At 36.1% G+C, this 14,633-nt stretch overlaps 1 protein-coding gene across 13 annotated transcripts in view; it reads left to right on the top strand.

Moving 5' to 3' along the window:
* The window catches only part of ptprsb (protein tyrosine phosphatase receptor type Sb), a 139,825-nt gene that overhangs the window by 612 nt on the left and 124,580 nt on the right, over window positions 1-14,633 (top strand). The gene's annotated exons all lie outside the window — the stretch shown is intronic.

Genomic DNA, 14,633 nt, shown 5'->3' with positions numbered 1-14,633 from the left:
TAGCTGTGCACTACGGGATGCTCTCGGTGCTGTCACGCGCATCCCGTGCTTTTGGCCACCCAGTAGCACAAGCCGCGCGCGCGCTCGCTCGCATTGTTCGCGTCATAATGTAATCCACCGGGGAGCTTCAGTCGTGAACGCGTCCCGACGCGCGGCCTTTTGTTCCAATTTCACTTCATTTCAGACTCCATTAACTTCTGCCCTCGCTTTCTTTTCTTCCATGCAATTTGATGTTTCCAAGCGCCTCCCCACCTCCATAAAGCTTCTAAATATCAGTACAGCCTTAAGATTATATGTTTAACAGTAACCTAATGCCCTGCTGCATTACTCAGTACTGTTTATACACAAATGATAGCTCGTGCTTCAGATTATCACTCATATAGTAAAACCTATGAATAAAAAATAAATGGAGTGGAAATATTTCAGAAGAATCTGCAATGTGGTTTGTGCAAAAGTTAACAAATGTCTTTCTTTCTTTCTTTCTTTCTTTCTTTCTTTCTTTCTTTCTTTCTTTCTTTCTTTCTTTCTTTCTTTCTTTCTTTCTTTCTTTCTTTTCTTTAAGAATAAGAATGCATATCCACAGATGTACCTATAGGTAGTGCTTTTTGTGTCTAATCTGCCAGGGCATGAATATTGCACAGGATATTTGAGAATCGATCAGAAACGATCTTACACTACTTACACTACTTATACAGAGGGGCTATTTGCTTTGTTGCAATAATGAGCTGTAATTAATATGGTATATCTGTTTATTGATAAGCAACACCAGATTTCTTTGCTGATTAGAAACAACAGGGAAAACTGACACAAAATAAAAAATAAAAAAATAAAAAATAAATGTTGTATTGTAATTCCTGTAATATGTAGTTCTAGAAATCTTTCCCGGCTAAATCAGAATTTTTTTACTGACTGGTTTCTGTCTACTAGAACTATATGCAACTGTGCCAGTGGATGTAAGATCTTTTTTTTTTTTTTTTTACATTAATCTGTGTAGCCTAGATATTTGGGGAAAGTGGTGATTAAATATCAGGTACGAATCCAGAGCCTTTTTTTGTGTGTGCTGGTTCGAAACAGACATGCGTATCAGCGCTAATAATAATCCTTGAGGAGCCAAACGCATTGTGTCTCGAGAAACTTACGATATCAAACTACCCTACGTGGTACGTGAACATTTTCCTGCTTCCTCGGTCCATTTTGTTCTACTCACCATTTTTTTTGTTGGGGAATTACTCATTCAAAGCGGTGTGGCACGAGGCTGGATGGATGAAAATCAGCAGCGAGTGGGCCTTAGAGCTTTTTATAACGTTTTCAGTTAGCTATATGCGGTATGCGAGTGGGTGAGCATCCTGTCAGAATCTCCGCACAAGATTTTATCATGTGTAGCAAATGTTATGCATCAGCATAACAGAATGTGTGTTGTGGTAATGATAAGGTTACGTGTAGCTAATAAATGACCTTTGATTACTAAAGGCTACTGAAACCATCTTGGGGTAAAGGAAGTGTTTCTGTCTGTGAATGTTTATCCAAATTTATTTCATTAACAGATTGAAGATGATTGGTTTAATGGATGTGTATATATATATATATATATATATATATATATATATATATATATATATATATATATATATATATATAAAATAAAATAGTAATTTATTGTTACAAATGTAATATATTCGTTGTATAATTTTAAATTGCGGAGTTCTTACCAATTAGGTTTGCATTTGTTTATGTGCAAAAAAAAGCCTATTGTCCATTTATAATGACTAAATATTGAAATTAAAGAGTGAACATTATTTACCAAAAGGCAGCTGTTATTAAAAATGAATGACATTGTGGGAAGTTACCCTCTAAGCTTTCATTTATGTTACTAGTGCGAAAGTCATCAAGCCATCTCATGTTCACGAATTTTTGAACCGTAAGTGCCATCTGTTCATTAAAAAAACAAAAGGACCAAATCGACATTACGGGATTTAGAGATGAACTGTTTTTAATGAAATGATGTAGTACCTGAAATGAGAAACCGTAGAGCGTAGTCATTTTGATTGAATGTTATGATGGAATAAGATACATTTGGTGGAAGTGTGGTGGGGGTAGCTCAGTGCTTATGTTGTTGGATTTATGATCAGATGGTTGTGGGTTCAAATACTAGCCCCCCGAGCAAGGCCTTTAATCCTCAACTGCTCAGTTGTAGAGAATTGTAAGTTGTTGTGGATAAGGGTGTTCGCTATTAATGTAAAAGAGAGTTGTTGGAATGATTTATTATTTTTTTGGGACTTTAAAAATTTTGGAATTGCTCTCTCTCTCTCTCTCTCTCTCTCTCTCTCTCTCTCTCTCTCTCTCTCTCTCTCAGACACACACACACATACTCACACACACACACACACACACACACACACACACACACACACACACACACACACACACACACACACACACATCATGGCAATCCGTCAGGTTTAATTACTTGCTTCCTGCAGTTCCTCCTTAACTCTTCATTACCACTGTAACACTGTCGAGTGAATAATCAATGAGTTGTGTCTGAGGCCTTTTAACTTATTCACCGTGACAGCATTAAAATTAAAACTTCATTTGCATTCTGAGCTTCTAATTAACAAAGGCCTGAAAAAAAGCATAAAACAAAAACCCCACTTACTAAATTATTTCAAATTTAATATTTTAGTAAAGTTTTCCTTAAATATGCATTAGACACCCCTGGTTTCTTAATCCATTTTCCAGATTCTGATCCAAGAGTTATAGATGTGGCGACTGCGCGATGTGCAAGAAATAATTTATTCTTTGGTCTTTGATCTTCTGTTGGTGGGCGCTGTGAAGCGCATTACTGATCGCCTAGGAGGGAAGAAAAGCTAAGAAAAGTCAAGATCTTTGCTGCAGTGGCCCCACCATCTCTCAAGAACACAAGGGCAGTATTTACATACTGTAGGCTGGCAAACATCTTAAAATAGGACAGAGTTCTGGAAGTGCTAATGCTTTCTGCATTTATACATATTAAACTGAAAGAAAAGATAAGAATGGTAAAGAAACATAAGAACAGAACATTTCTATTTTATTTTACTTTGCTAGAATTGCCTCCCTGGCTATCAAAAGAAAATTATATCTGTAGTCAGTTTACCAAATGCCTTTTTATTTCATGTTGTTTCACTTTTATAGGCTTTAGTTATATCTAGTTTTACTAGAATTGTTGCTAACCGCTAGTTCATCAGAGGAACAATTTATCTTAATTTGCCTAGCATTGGCATTTAAGATTATGAACACATAAGAACATTATTTTGGAAACTATTGTACATAACTAGAACCTCTAGCTAGCTTTAGTTAAGATCATTGCCCAGGTATCCTCTTAGAAATTATTTGGAGGTTTTCTGAAGTACATGGTTGATTAGCTTTAGTAAAAATAACAATCATAAATATGAAAATGATTTTGATTTGCTTTTTAGATCTCTCTGTCAGGCTAGGACATAGCTAGCTATGGCAAGCTTAAGATAAAATGATTAACTTTTTTAAATATACACCTTAGAAGCTATTACCAAGTTATCTTCAGTAGATGACTGGCTAGCTATAGAACAAATGTATAGTTTTACTAAAAATATAAACGTATATATGGTTACTTTTGCTCACAGGCGTTTTGTCAGTTTAGCACATTTAGCTAGCTTTTTGAAATTATCGGTGTGTGTGTATATATAATAAATATGACCTCTCAGAAATCCTGTCAGGTTTGCACATGTTAACTTATTAGCTAGCTTTAGTAAAAAAAAACAATACACTTTTATTAGAAAAAACAGAAAAAATTGTCACTTTTAAGAATTGCTACGGTTAGCTTATGTAGCCAGATGCCAAGCATTAGCAATGATGATCATCTATGGGTGTTATTATAACCATGTCAGGTCACCTTATGGAACTTACACTAGCTAAATTTAAATATGAACTCGTAGTCGTTTTAGGTCAGCTCATGACATGAATTCAATATCTATTGAAGTGATTTTGACTTCAAAGTGGACAACTAATATTTTCTGTACAGATCCAGAATTGTGGAATTATCAGAGATTAAACATAATTTCCATTTGCAAATGCCCCACAATGCAGTATGTACAATGAAAGTGAGTTGTTTTAGCTCAAAATATTCAAGACATTGCCACTCCTTATAAATTAATGCATTTGTAATGTATGTGTAAAAGTTGTTGATGAATGATGACTAATAGAAAATATTATTTTTTTGCGGTTTCAGGTTGCTAGAAATGTGTTTGGGTTGTTCATGTGACAGTGGGTCATAATAATGTGTTTCTGGGAGCAATTAAAAAAATTCATGTTTATATAGAAAGACTGACTTCCATATATGGACTCAAGAATACAGGTGCCATCTGTGATTTCCAGTGTGCAGAAAGAAGAAAAAAGATAAAATGAACATAAATCTGGTTGTAGAGAGATGCTGTGTGTCTCATGTTTTACTTTCAAAATATGAAGCTCGAATGATAGCTCAAGAACTCTATACAACACACATATACAAAGTCATTTGACTGGTAACAGTGGGCAATGTTAGAAAACAAATCCAACACCCCAAAAAAAGACTAAAGCTAATTGGATCGAATAGCAAACAGTCTTATTCATTAACCAATGAAAGAATGCTAATGGAGACCATTAGCATGACATTAACTGACACTTAGGCCTTCAGGCTTTATACACTATTAGCAGCATTAGCATTTTTAGAGACCTTACAGCTCAGTAAACAGGTCAGGCATCTTGTTATGTCCTTTGTTTACACGTAATTTTACATTAAATTATTCGACAGCAACAAATGAGGCTAATTGCAATCCAAGCACCAAGATTTTATAGGAACTGTGAGACGAAATGTCCAATAATTAAATCAGTAACCAGCAGCAAGTGTGAGAACAGGGAGAGCACATGGATTTGGTAAAAGTGCTTGTACCCTTTATAAACATAAGCCACGAAGCAGTCAGTTAAACAAATGATGCAGTTTACCAAGTTATATAAGAGTAACTCACGACAAAACGGCAGATAGCCTAACAAACAAAACTGCGAGCAACACATATCATTAATCACGACAACAGGTAACAGCACAGCAAAAGAAAACGCACCCATAGAGACTTATACAGTGTGGTTTGTATCAGCTACAACCTTATAAGTGTTGAGACAAAACTGCATAACCTCATGCATAATGCAGTGAGCTGCATATCTGAAAGGAAATGGAAACATATTATTTTATAGACAAGCTGCTAGCTTCTTGTATGTCTCCCTATTAATATAGCATTGCCATTTTTATACTAATATTTGGCTGTGCATTTATTCGTGACAAGGTATTTCTTGCCTGCGGTAACAAAATATGCTTTATACATTTGTTCCAGGTTTTTGACTGTAATTTAGTTGTCCTGTAAATTAGGCATTATTGTGTTTTTTGTTTTTTAATGCTCACACTGCTAGAGCACATCAAGTGTAAGAAACGGGCTACTCAATCTCGACAAATCTCAAGATGGCACCTTGAAATGTCACTCAACTATCGCAGCCTTGCCTCTTCACCACCCTGGCTTGCGAATCTGATTGGCTGGTTGAAGCATCTGGATGAATTTGACAGACAGCCCTGAGAGATGGTGTGAGAGATAGTGATAAGATGGCTGCCAGTTATTCTGCACCGGTCTGGAAAAGGCAAACCTGCTGAATGCAGGGATATTATTTTAGCGCTTTCCATGGACAGTGGGTTTCCTGTTAATTTTATGTTACAAAGGTTGACCTGCAGCACATGCAGTCTGTCAGAAGAATGATTTCAGACATATATTAGCGTTATATGATGTGTAAGTGTGTATGACTATTGATTGTGTTTAAAGGAAAACGATTTCCCAAGCCATTTTAATCTGGGGTTATTTCGTTGAATTTTCAATTTCATATTTTCGCCTATAGCGTGTTTCCGCTAAGTGGTGCACAGATAAATGTGTAGGAGTTCGTTGGTTTTGGTTAAACTAGCTCAATAGAAACAGCAAACACAGAACGAAAGCGTTTTATTCATCCTCTAATTCATCTAAGTAGTTAGGACAAAGGCATTAGTTTCACGTGGGTCCTGAATGCTGCTGATGCACACCGTAGGTAGAATTTCCTCTTCATGTTCGAGTGAGGCTTGGCTCCGTCTGGCTGAACTCTAAAAGAATGACGCATAGCCTACAGTCAAAGCCCTTTACAGTCTACATGAGCGTAGGGAGTCCCTGGAGGGCGCTTCACCATATAAAAGGCACAGAATGGATGTTGAGTGTTCCTTGTCATGACTGAAGCATCTTTCTCAATGGAGTTTTCTGTGCTAGAAAGTGGAAGAAAAAAGGCAGGGGAAAAAATAACGTCGGCTCTATGAGGTTAATGCGCATCACAAATGCTCCATCGCTCTGTTTGCTTTAATTTTTCTTTCCAAGCACTTACTGTTTTATATTGTTTTCAGAAAAAAAAGAAATCAATGTACCAGTGGTGAGGTTATCAGGTCTGAACAATGAATAGTAACTTTGCAATATAATTATTTTCAGCACAATGTATCTGGGGGAATATTTAAAAGCGTTTTTCTTTTGTATATTTTTTATTAAATCCTTGCAAAATAAGTAAAGGCAAAATAAATGCTGAGAATTCTGTGCTTTCTTTTAATGCTTATTTTTTTCATATATTAGTGTGATATTTTTACGAATGCTAATTGTGTTTGAAAGGAATTCTCTAGCCATAAAATTTTTTTGTAACAATTGAAATATTATTTTTTTTACCTGTGTAGAAGATGTAGAAGATATTTACTAGTGCCACATGAATAATTGTGTAGAAGTCCATCTGTGAGGTTAATGCGCCTAGCTGATGCTTCATCACTCTGTTCGCTTCCTGGGGTCATAAGTAATGGCGAAATGATGACGACTGAATGGTCCAAGCTGCGTTTCTATGCTTTTCCTCCCTCTTAGCTTTTTCTTCTATTGATTCTTCCATTGTGATGTAGATACCCCCTCATACCATCAATCATAGCGATCAATAGTTTGTCATTGCACGAGCGTTGGCTCGTCACTGATCAAACCCCTGCGATAAAGACCTTAAACAAGACTTAAGTGGACAAAGGAAATAACATCTAATATTACTTCTACATGTCAGCGCACAATTGGTGGGGCAAACTATTTTCTATTCTAAATGAGATCTGTGCCTCTTAGCAGTCTTGTTAATTCCCTTTGAGATTCAGGATCTCTGTCTCTGCAGTGCAACCTGATCCTGATACAAGCTCCTAAAGCAATTGGGCTTACTGTAATACAACATCAAGAGGATGGTGCATTGTGGCCATCTAAAAATACAGCCCATTTTGTTTGCGTTTCACTCAAACAAAGGTACAGGCGTGCCTTTTTCATTTGGTGGCCAGCGCGCTCCGGTGATGTGAAGCGCTCTCTGGGTTTCATTTCATTGACGACTATATTTCTGATGACTAAAGACTGAGATGGTAACGTGAGGAAAAAGCAGCGTGAGAGCTCATATGTGAATATAAATGAAAGAGATCTTCACAGGGATTTAACTTAAGCCAAAATTCCATATTGTGTCTCAAAAATGATGATATGAGACTAGACTTTTTGTAACATACACATATATTGAGTATTAGAGCAAAGAATAAATTGCATTCTGATTTATAGCTAAAAAAAATCCCATGTACCGCCACAATGGTTCTCTAGAGTACACCCTCTGCGTATAGCATTTCACTATTTTAAACTATTAGCCACATAAACACAGAGCCCTTAACTAGAGGTGATGCATTTACAGTGGTGGTGTGGGAGTGATAACTACATTTGTTTAATAGCATTCTAGTCAGTAGGACAAAACTTGGTTGCTATAATCAGCGTTATTTAATGCCTCTCAGTCAAGAATTTGAGTTTTTTGCAATCAAATTTGAATCTTCTTTGTCTGTAAAGAGTTTCAGGTGAGAAAATGTAATTTCTAAAACTGTAACAGAATTTTTGTATGTTTACTGCTGTTTGTATGTAAACCATTAATTATATACCTATTTCTAAAATGTAAAAAAGTCCAACTGTTAAAATCTTGCATTTTTATAGTCTTATCAAGATATATGGAAAATTCAAATAATAAAATAAAATCGTAAATTTTTTATGCCCTACATTCCACAAGAAATTGAAAAGAGAATATTTAAAAGAAATTGCATGAATTGTAGTATTTTGATGCTCAGAGCAAAACGATTTTGGTAAGATCATTATTAATTAATATATCATTAAATAACAAATAGACCACCACACTAAATTTAATATAAAATTAAATATATCTTATCTCTGTTCTCAATGGAAACACTAGACAAAATACACAGACATAAATGGTAGCAATGTCAGCATGGTCTGGATTTTAACATTTCCTCAAACTCAGCTACATCACTCGAGTCCACAACTAGTCTCAACTTGTTTTGTACCCACCTGCTATATTTCCTAAAAAAAAAAAGCAGGTCTCAAAATGCTAAAATGTAGTATTCTGCTCAAAACCATCATGGTCCTGACCAAGAAGTTATGAATGAATAAATGAACACTGTCAATGTAACACATGCTAACAAACCTGGTCTTTTTTTGTAACGAAATCACAATTTTTGAGCCATAGGTTCTACATCAACTTGGTGAGAGAATATGGAAAAGAAATTCCTTGAATCGTAATATATAGCTGCCCAGAGCAAAACAACTGTGGTCAGAGGTTTTGCAGTTTGAGCCAATTTTCCGATAAGCAACACTGCACTTACTTTTCACATTAACCCCAAAGCTTTTATTCATTGGTTAAGTAAATTAAATACTATATCTGTACTGACATCATTATCAATCTGAATTGTCCAGTGCAATTTGTTTTACTACTAAATTCTTATAAAGTTATAAATGAAGTTTGAATTTGATCCATTTTAAATCTCCAGAGTGTCACTCTGCTACAGTAAGGCTCAAGGCAGAATTATTGCTGATATTCAGTAAAGCGTTGACGGTACATTTAATTTTTCCCTTATCATTTCTCAGTATAATGTGTCAGACATTTTGAAATTAATTTTTTACCTGCACTAAAATAAAAAAATCTGGTGAAGAGAAAATATGTTTAGTAGCTATTTCAAAATACCATTAATAGGGGTTTAACACTCTTCAAATAGCCATACCTTTATTTAAATTTGCATTTAAACACACAGCTCCTTTATAACAATAATTGAAATACTACCCTAATATTTAATATACCTTACCTTTATGAACATTATATGCACAGACATAAAAAAAGAGATAAATGCTCAGCAATGACTGCATGGTCTGTGAATTCTGGTTATGACAGTTCCACAAATTCAGCTATATGACTTAAGTTTATAACTTGTCTCTGGTTTTGTTTGTACCTATCTGCTATATTTCCTAACATCTATACCTTGTTCTGTTTCTCAGAATGCAACAATTTAGTAGTCTAATCAAAACCACATGGCCCTGACCTGGCTGCTACTAAATATGTATGCATGGACACTGTAAATGTATCACATAGTAATGAACCTGGTTTTTGTTTTTCCTGTTTTTCGCCTGCATAAAAATAAATAACCTGCTGGCTGCATGATGTTTTTCTTACGTCAAACAGGATCATGCTCCTAATGCACACCTCTGAATGTTTTTAGCAGGGTAACAAAAGGTGTATCTCCTTTTTGTATCTCTGTTTCTATCTATTTAGTCCACGCTATCTGTTCTTTCTTAATAATGTATTTGTATTCAGGTACATCATTTGCATTTGGAGCATGCGACCCGACCGCATACACTATGGCGCCACTCAAAAGTGCAAAATTAGACTACAACCGACGCAAAAGGCTTTGATTTATTTATTGGAAGTCACCTTTTGAGTAGTGTTACGATGAAGGACTGGGTTTACAGCTCAAAGCAAATGTGAGCATGAACCTTTTTGTTAATTACTTGGCCTACACCTGGAGGACATTTTCTTTTTTATCCCCTCTACTGCACAGGAATGTTTTAATTAGTGTCTCCAGATTGTCCAAACTGACATGCATATGCTTTATCCAGGCAGCTCTGGTTCCGAAGGCAGATAGTTTGGGTTAGTTTTGACTTGATGCTGTGTCCGTGAATATGTATGTCATCCGGGCGTGATTAGATCGTGTCGACCTGGAGCGAGGGATCTGCCAAGCTGAGATAGGCTATGCTAATGGCAGGATGTGTTGACAAGGCTGGGGTGCTCTGATTGATGTCAGTCACACTGGAGGTTATTCTCAGATTGGGGTGCTCATTACAGAGCCGTGATTAAGACAAGATGAATGAGATGCGAGGGGAATTTCCGGAGGTTGGGAGAACGCTGTAGAACGTTTTTTTCTTCAACCTAAGGGCCTTGTGTTATATAATATAAAATAAAGGTGAATAAACAGAGCACCTGGGTTAAGTAAGCTGTCTCTCTTGTTGTTCTTTTGTAGAGAGATGTGAAGCATATAATATATAAAGGAAACCCAGGGAAAATTTCATTTTCATTGTTTCCGTGGTGTAATTAAAAAGGAGTCTTAGTGTGTAATGAAAAATGGAGAAAAAACGTGGACTATGGAATGATTTATAGACTCGCTGGGGCGGTGCCATCGAACTCTTCATCTATAATAACACTAGATTAAAAGGAACGGGTTTTGCAACACCCATTTCTGGGGCAGATGAGGTTGAAGTAAGCTTTTATCTCTGATTGCTGATAGTCTATTAGACCTATTTATGGCCAAACAGTAGCTCTTTCCCTGCTGGATTGCTTCCAGTTCACCTGCAGCTGAGAACAGTTATAAAGCTCTAGTCTTCTATGATTTTATATTTACTAAGTGTTAAAAACCCATCGAATAATGTCATTGTCGGGATCTGTGCCGATGATGAAACTTGTGCTTTTAGTCATCCTTTCAAGGCCTGAATTATGAAAATGCATTCTGCTACTCACAAAAAGGCCTGTTTAAAACAAAATGTCTGCACTTTGCATACTGATTCACAAATGTTCCACTGGAATGCTGAACTGCTTTACACAATGAATACACACGTTTTCAGCCTTGTTTTTTTGCGAAATGAGAAATGAGACCCCTGGACAGGTAAACACAGAAGACACTGTAGAGTGAAAAATGTAGGAACGGTGAGAAAACAGCGAGGGGTGAGGAGAAATGTTAGTCCAAAGAACACAACAGAAAATTTCCAAAATTTGAGATCATTTCAAACTAAAACATAACGAAAACATACAGTGCGTTTATCTTTTTGAAAGTAATTTCTAATTGATTTTAAAAATTGTATTTATGATTTTTTTTTATGTATATACTTTATTTGCAATTTTATGTAATATGGCAATTAAATGCACTAAATGGGTTAAGTTTTCACATATTGCAATTTCAGCAATAAAAATGTAATTTTTTTCAAGAAGAAAAAAATTATTTGTTCATTTTAAGAGACCCGTCTTATTTTCTCTTGTACATTTAGTATTGCTCTTTAATGAAGAAAAAGTACTTCTTATCTGATTACTTGATTAATCGATGGACTAATCGGCAGCCCTATTCTCAAGTTTACACCATGACAGGCTAAAGCTGTGATGTCTGAAGTGTCATAATACAAAAATGTCAATAATATAAATCTTAAAACTCGCTTTCATTTATCTTTATGACCTCTATTATATATTTACACCACACAGTATAGGGTTTCCTCTCTTAGCGAGTAAAGAAACACCAGTGAAGATCTGTGTGAAGCATCAGCAATCTGTGTTTTCTTGTGGAGAATTCCAACACCTTTGCACTAGGCTGAGCTGCACTAACAAGCTCTTGATGTGTGGCAAATAGCCTATTTATAGTCTCTTCTTATTTCATTTAAAACTCTAGTACAACTTATTGTTAGCAGACCTTTTCTTTATTTCCTGCAGTGTTTGGGGTTTCATTTGTTATGGTTAAGAGACTTTGGGACAGACTGTTATTACCATCCCTATGTAGGAGCTCTGGTTCCCAGAAGCATAAAAAAAAGAAATATAAATATGCCCAAATTATTGGATTTTCCTTTTTTGTTGCAATAATCCATATCTCAGGCTGAATTTGTTTTTTGCAGCATGCGGCCATTCCTCTGCTCCCATATCCGGAAATAGCAAAACCATATGTTTGGTAATTACCTATTTGGATTTCGGGGACCACTGAGAGTGCAGTGAAGACTTTTCAGCTTATCACTGGGATGCAGTAATATAACTGGAGCAATATTTATTTACACAGACTGAATGGTGACATGTCAGAGAGAGGGAAAGTTATAAAATAAAAAGAGGAAAAGACACTTTTTAGACCACGTTAAATTCTATCGAGAAAAGCAAGTTGTTGATTAATGTTCTATAACAGCAGCTCTGTAATTTGCAGCTGTAGTTTCTTATCACAGGTATTTAATTAGGACTGGGAGATATATAAATATAATACTAATATTATATTAATGTTCATTAATGATGTGGTATTATATGCAGGCCTTTGATGTGTTTCTTTTTTTTTCAAATCTAATTTTCTTTGTTTTGCAGATAGTCGGTTAGCTCAATGATCAAGCATCGTGTATTTGAGAAATGCCTTCAAGTATTAATGTTATATAGTATCTATAGTATATATATACAGTACTTATATATGTAGTATTATAATAGCATTAATACAGTATTATGTTTTAGTAGTGTAGTGTTCTGGAAATTAATGGCACGAGTCTCCAGTGTGAGAGTTTGTTAGTAATCTTTCTGTCACCGGACCATTTTTGTCTCATTCATTAAAGTGAAGCTGGTAAGGTGTTGACTTCTTTTCACTGCTATAACACACTGTATATCAAAACAAGAATTGGGATACGACTTTTTCAGCCATATGTGGTTCTTCCTCGAGCTGTTACCACAAAGTTGGAGGCACACAATTGTAATGTCTTTTGAATGCTTTAGTATTACATTTTCCCTTTTTTTTTAAATTAGGAGACCCAGAACCTATTCCAGAATGAAAATGCCCTGGGCTTACAGTGAGCTCCATGAAGATTTGTTTACATGGGTTGGAGTGGAAGATCTTGAGTGGCCTGCTATATCCCTTTGACCTCAACCGTATTGAACATCTTTGGGATAAATTAGAATGCTGACTGCACCCCAGGCCTCCTCACCCTACATTAGTACTGGGTTTTACTAACACCCTTAGAATTAAATGATCACAAATCTCCACAAGCACACTCCAAAATCTAGTGGAGCATCTTCCCAGAAGAGTGGCAATGGGGATTGAACATGAAATGGAATGTTCAGAAAGCACATGCAAATCTTATGCTCAGGTGTCACATTTGAATGTGAGGACACTTTGAGAGCAGCACAATACTTCAAAATGTCAAGTAATTCTTTTATTATCTTTAAGAAAAAACCTGCCTGCTGAGCTGTTTGTGAACATGACTACTGTGATTCCAAGGTGTTAAATAACACCCTGCCACTAGATGGCGCATTCTCAGAGTTGTGATCTTGTTCATATGGTTTTTGATTGGTTTCAAATGATACCTGTTCATTCAATGCTTATATTCTCTCTTCTATAAATAAAGATTTTGAGTGTTTATTGTGGACTCTAGTAAATATTTGTAAACTCGTGTATCTTTACACTGTTCTTTCTGCTGTGTGTTAGATTTCTCTACTCTCTTCTTTCAGACTTCCCTTTTGCACCAGTTTGTCTGTGTGGTTTGGTGATGTTTTACAGGCTGTGATTATAGGACCCTGATTCTTCCATCGACTGCTGTGAATTTTTGTTACCTCTTGTGGATTTAATCAGCTGCACACACGAATTCTGCCGTGTCCTCAACGCTACACAAGGGCGTTCGAGTAATTTGCCAACTGGAGGAGGTGTTTTTATGTTAATTGTGTTTGGGGGGAATGCTCCTCTGGGAGGTGACTTTTGGAAAAACCAGCATTTAAATATGCATTTCTGATGGCTTTTGACAGCAGCATGCAAACACAGCAGCGCAAACAGCATTACCGTCACAGCAAAACAAAGCAGTCATTTAAATGTGTTGTAACATCCAGGAGGCAAAGCACATAGAAGAGACTTATTAGCCATTTAGCCTTATATTATTAGCATAGAACATGCACACGGTTCCTCTTTTGAAACGGAAAAAAGCTGACAGGCCTGGCAGACTAACTAACAAATCGAGCCTCCATGTGCAATAACAATACAACAATTCTGTACTGTGGAACACTTGTCCCATTAATGCTAGACAGACGATTCAGTGGCCGCTGGGAAAATTCAAATTAGTGGCTACAAAACAGCAGCTTGGGAAAACTGCTTTTGCTTTTCCTAGATTTCAAGTGCTCCCCCTTTTCTTTTCACTACTTCTTTTTTTGTGCTTTTTTTCCTTGCACATTTGCAAAAGCACAAGATAACAGGTTAATACGTGAGTTTGTTAGGCTTGCAAATTAAGTATTAATGTGATTGAGTATTACACCTCTGCAGTAGTTTTTAGTCTTCCTTTTGTAGCAAGCAAAAAAACCCGAAACAAGCTGTAATATTAAATTATACCAGCCTGAGGTTTCTGTAATTCATATTATTTGACCGTAGCTCACTGCTAGCACTGGTAACAGAAATTTTGCCTATACCTTAAAGTTTGCAAGTTGGCATTGAACCCTTAGCAGTATGC

Source organism: Silurus aristotelis (genome assembly GCF_946808225.1).
Source record: "Silurus aristotelis genome assembly, chromosome: 22".
NCBI lineage: Eukaryota > Metazoa > Chordata > Actinopteri > Siluriformes > Siluridae > Silurus > Silurus aristotelis.
Note: the sequence above shows the minus strand (reverse complement) of the source record. Positions and strands in the feature narration are given on the sequence as shown.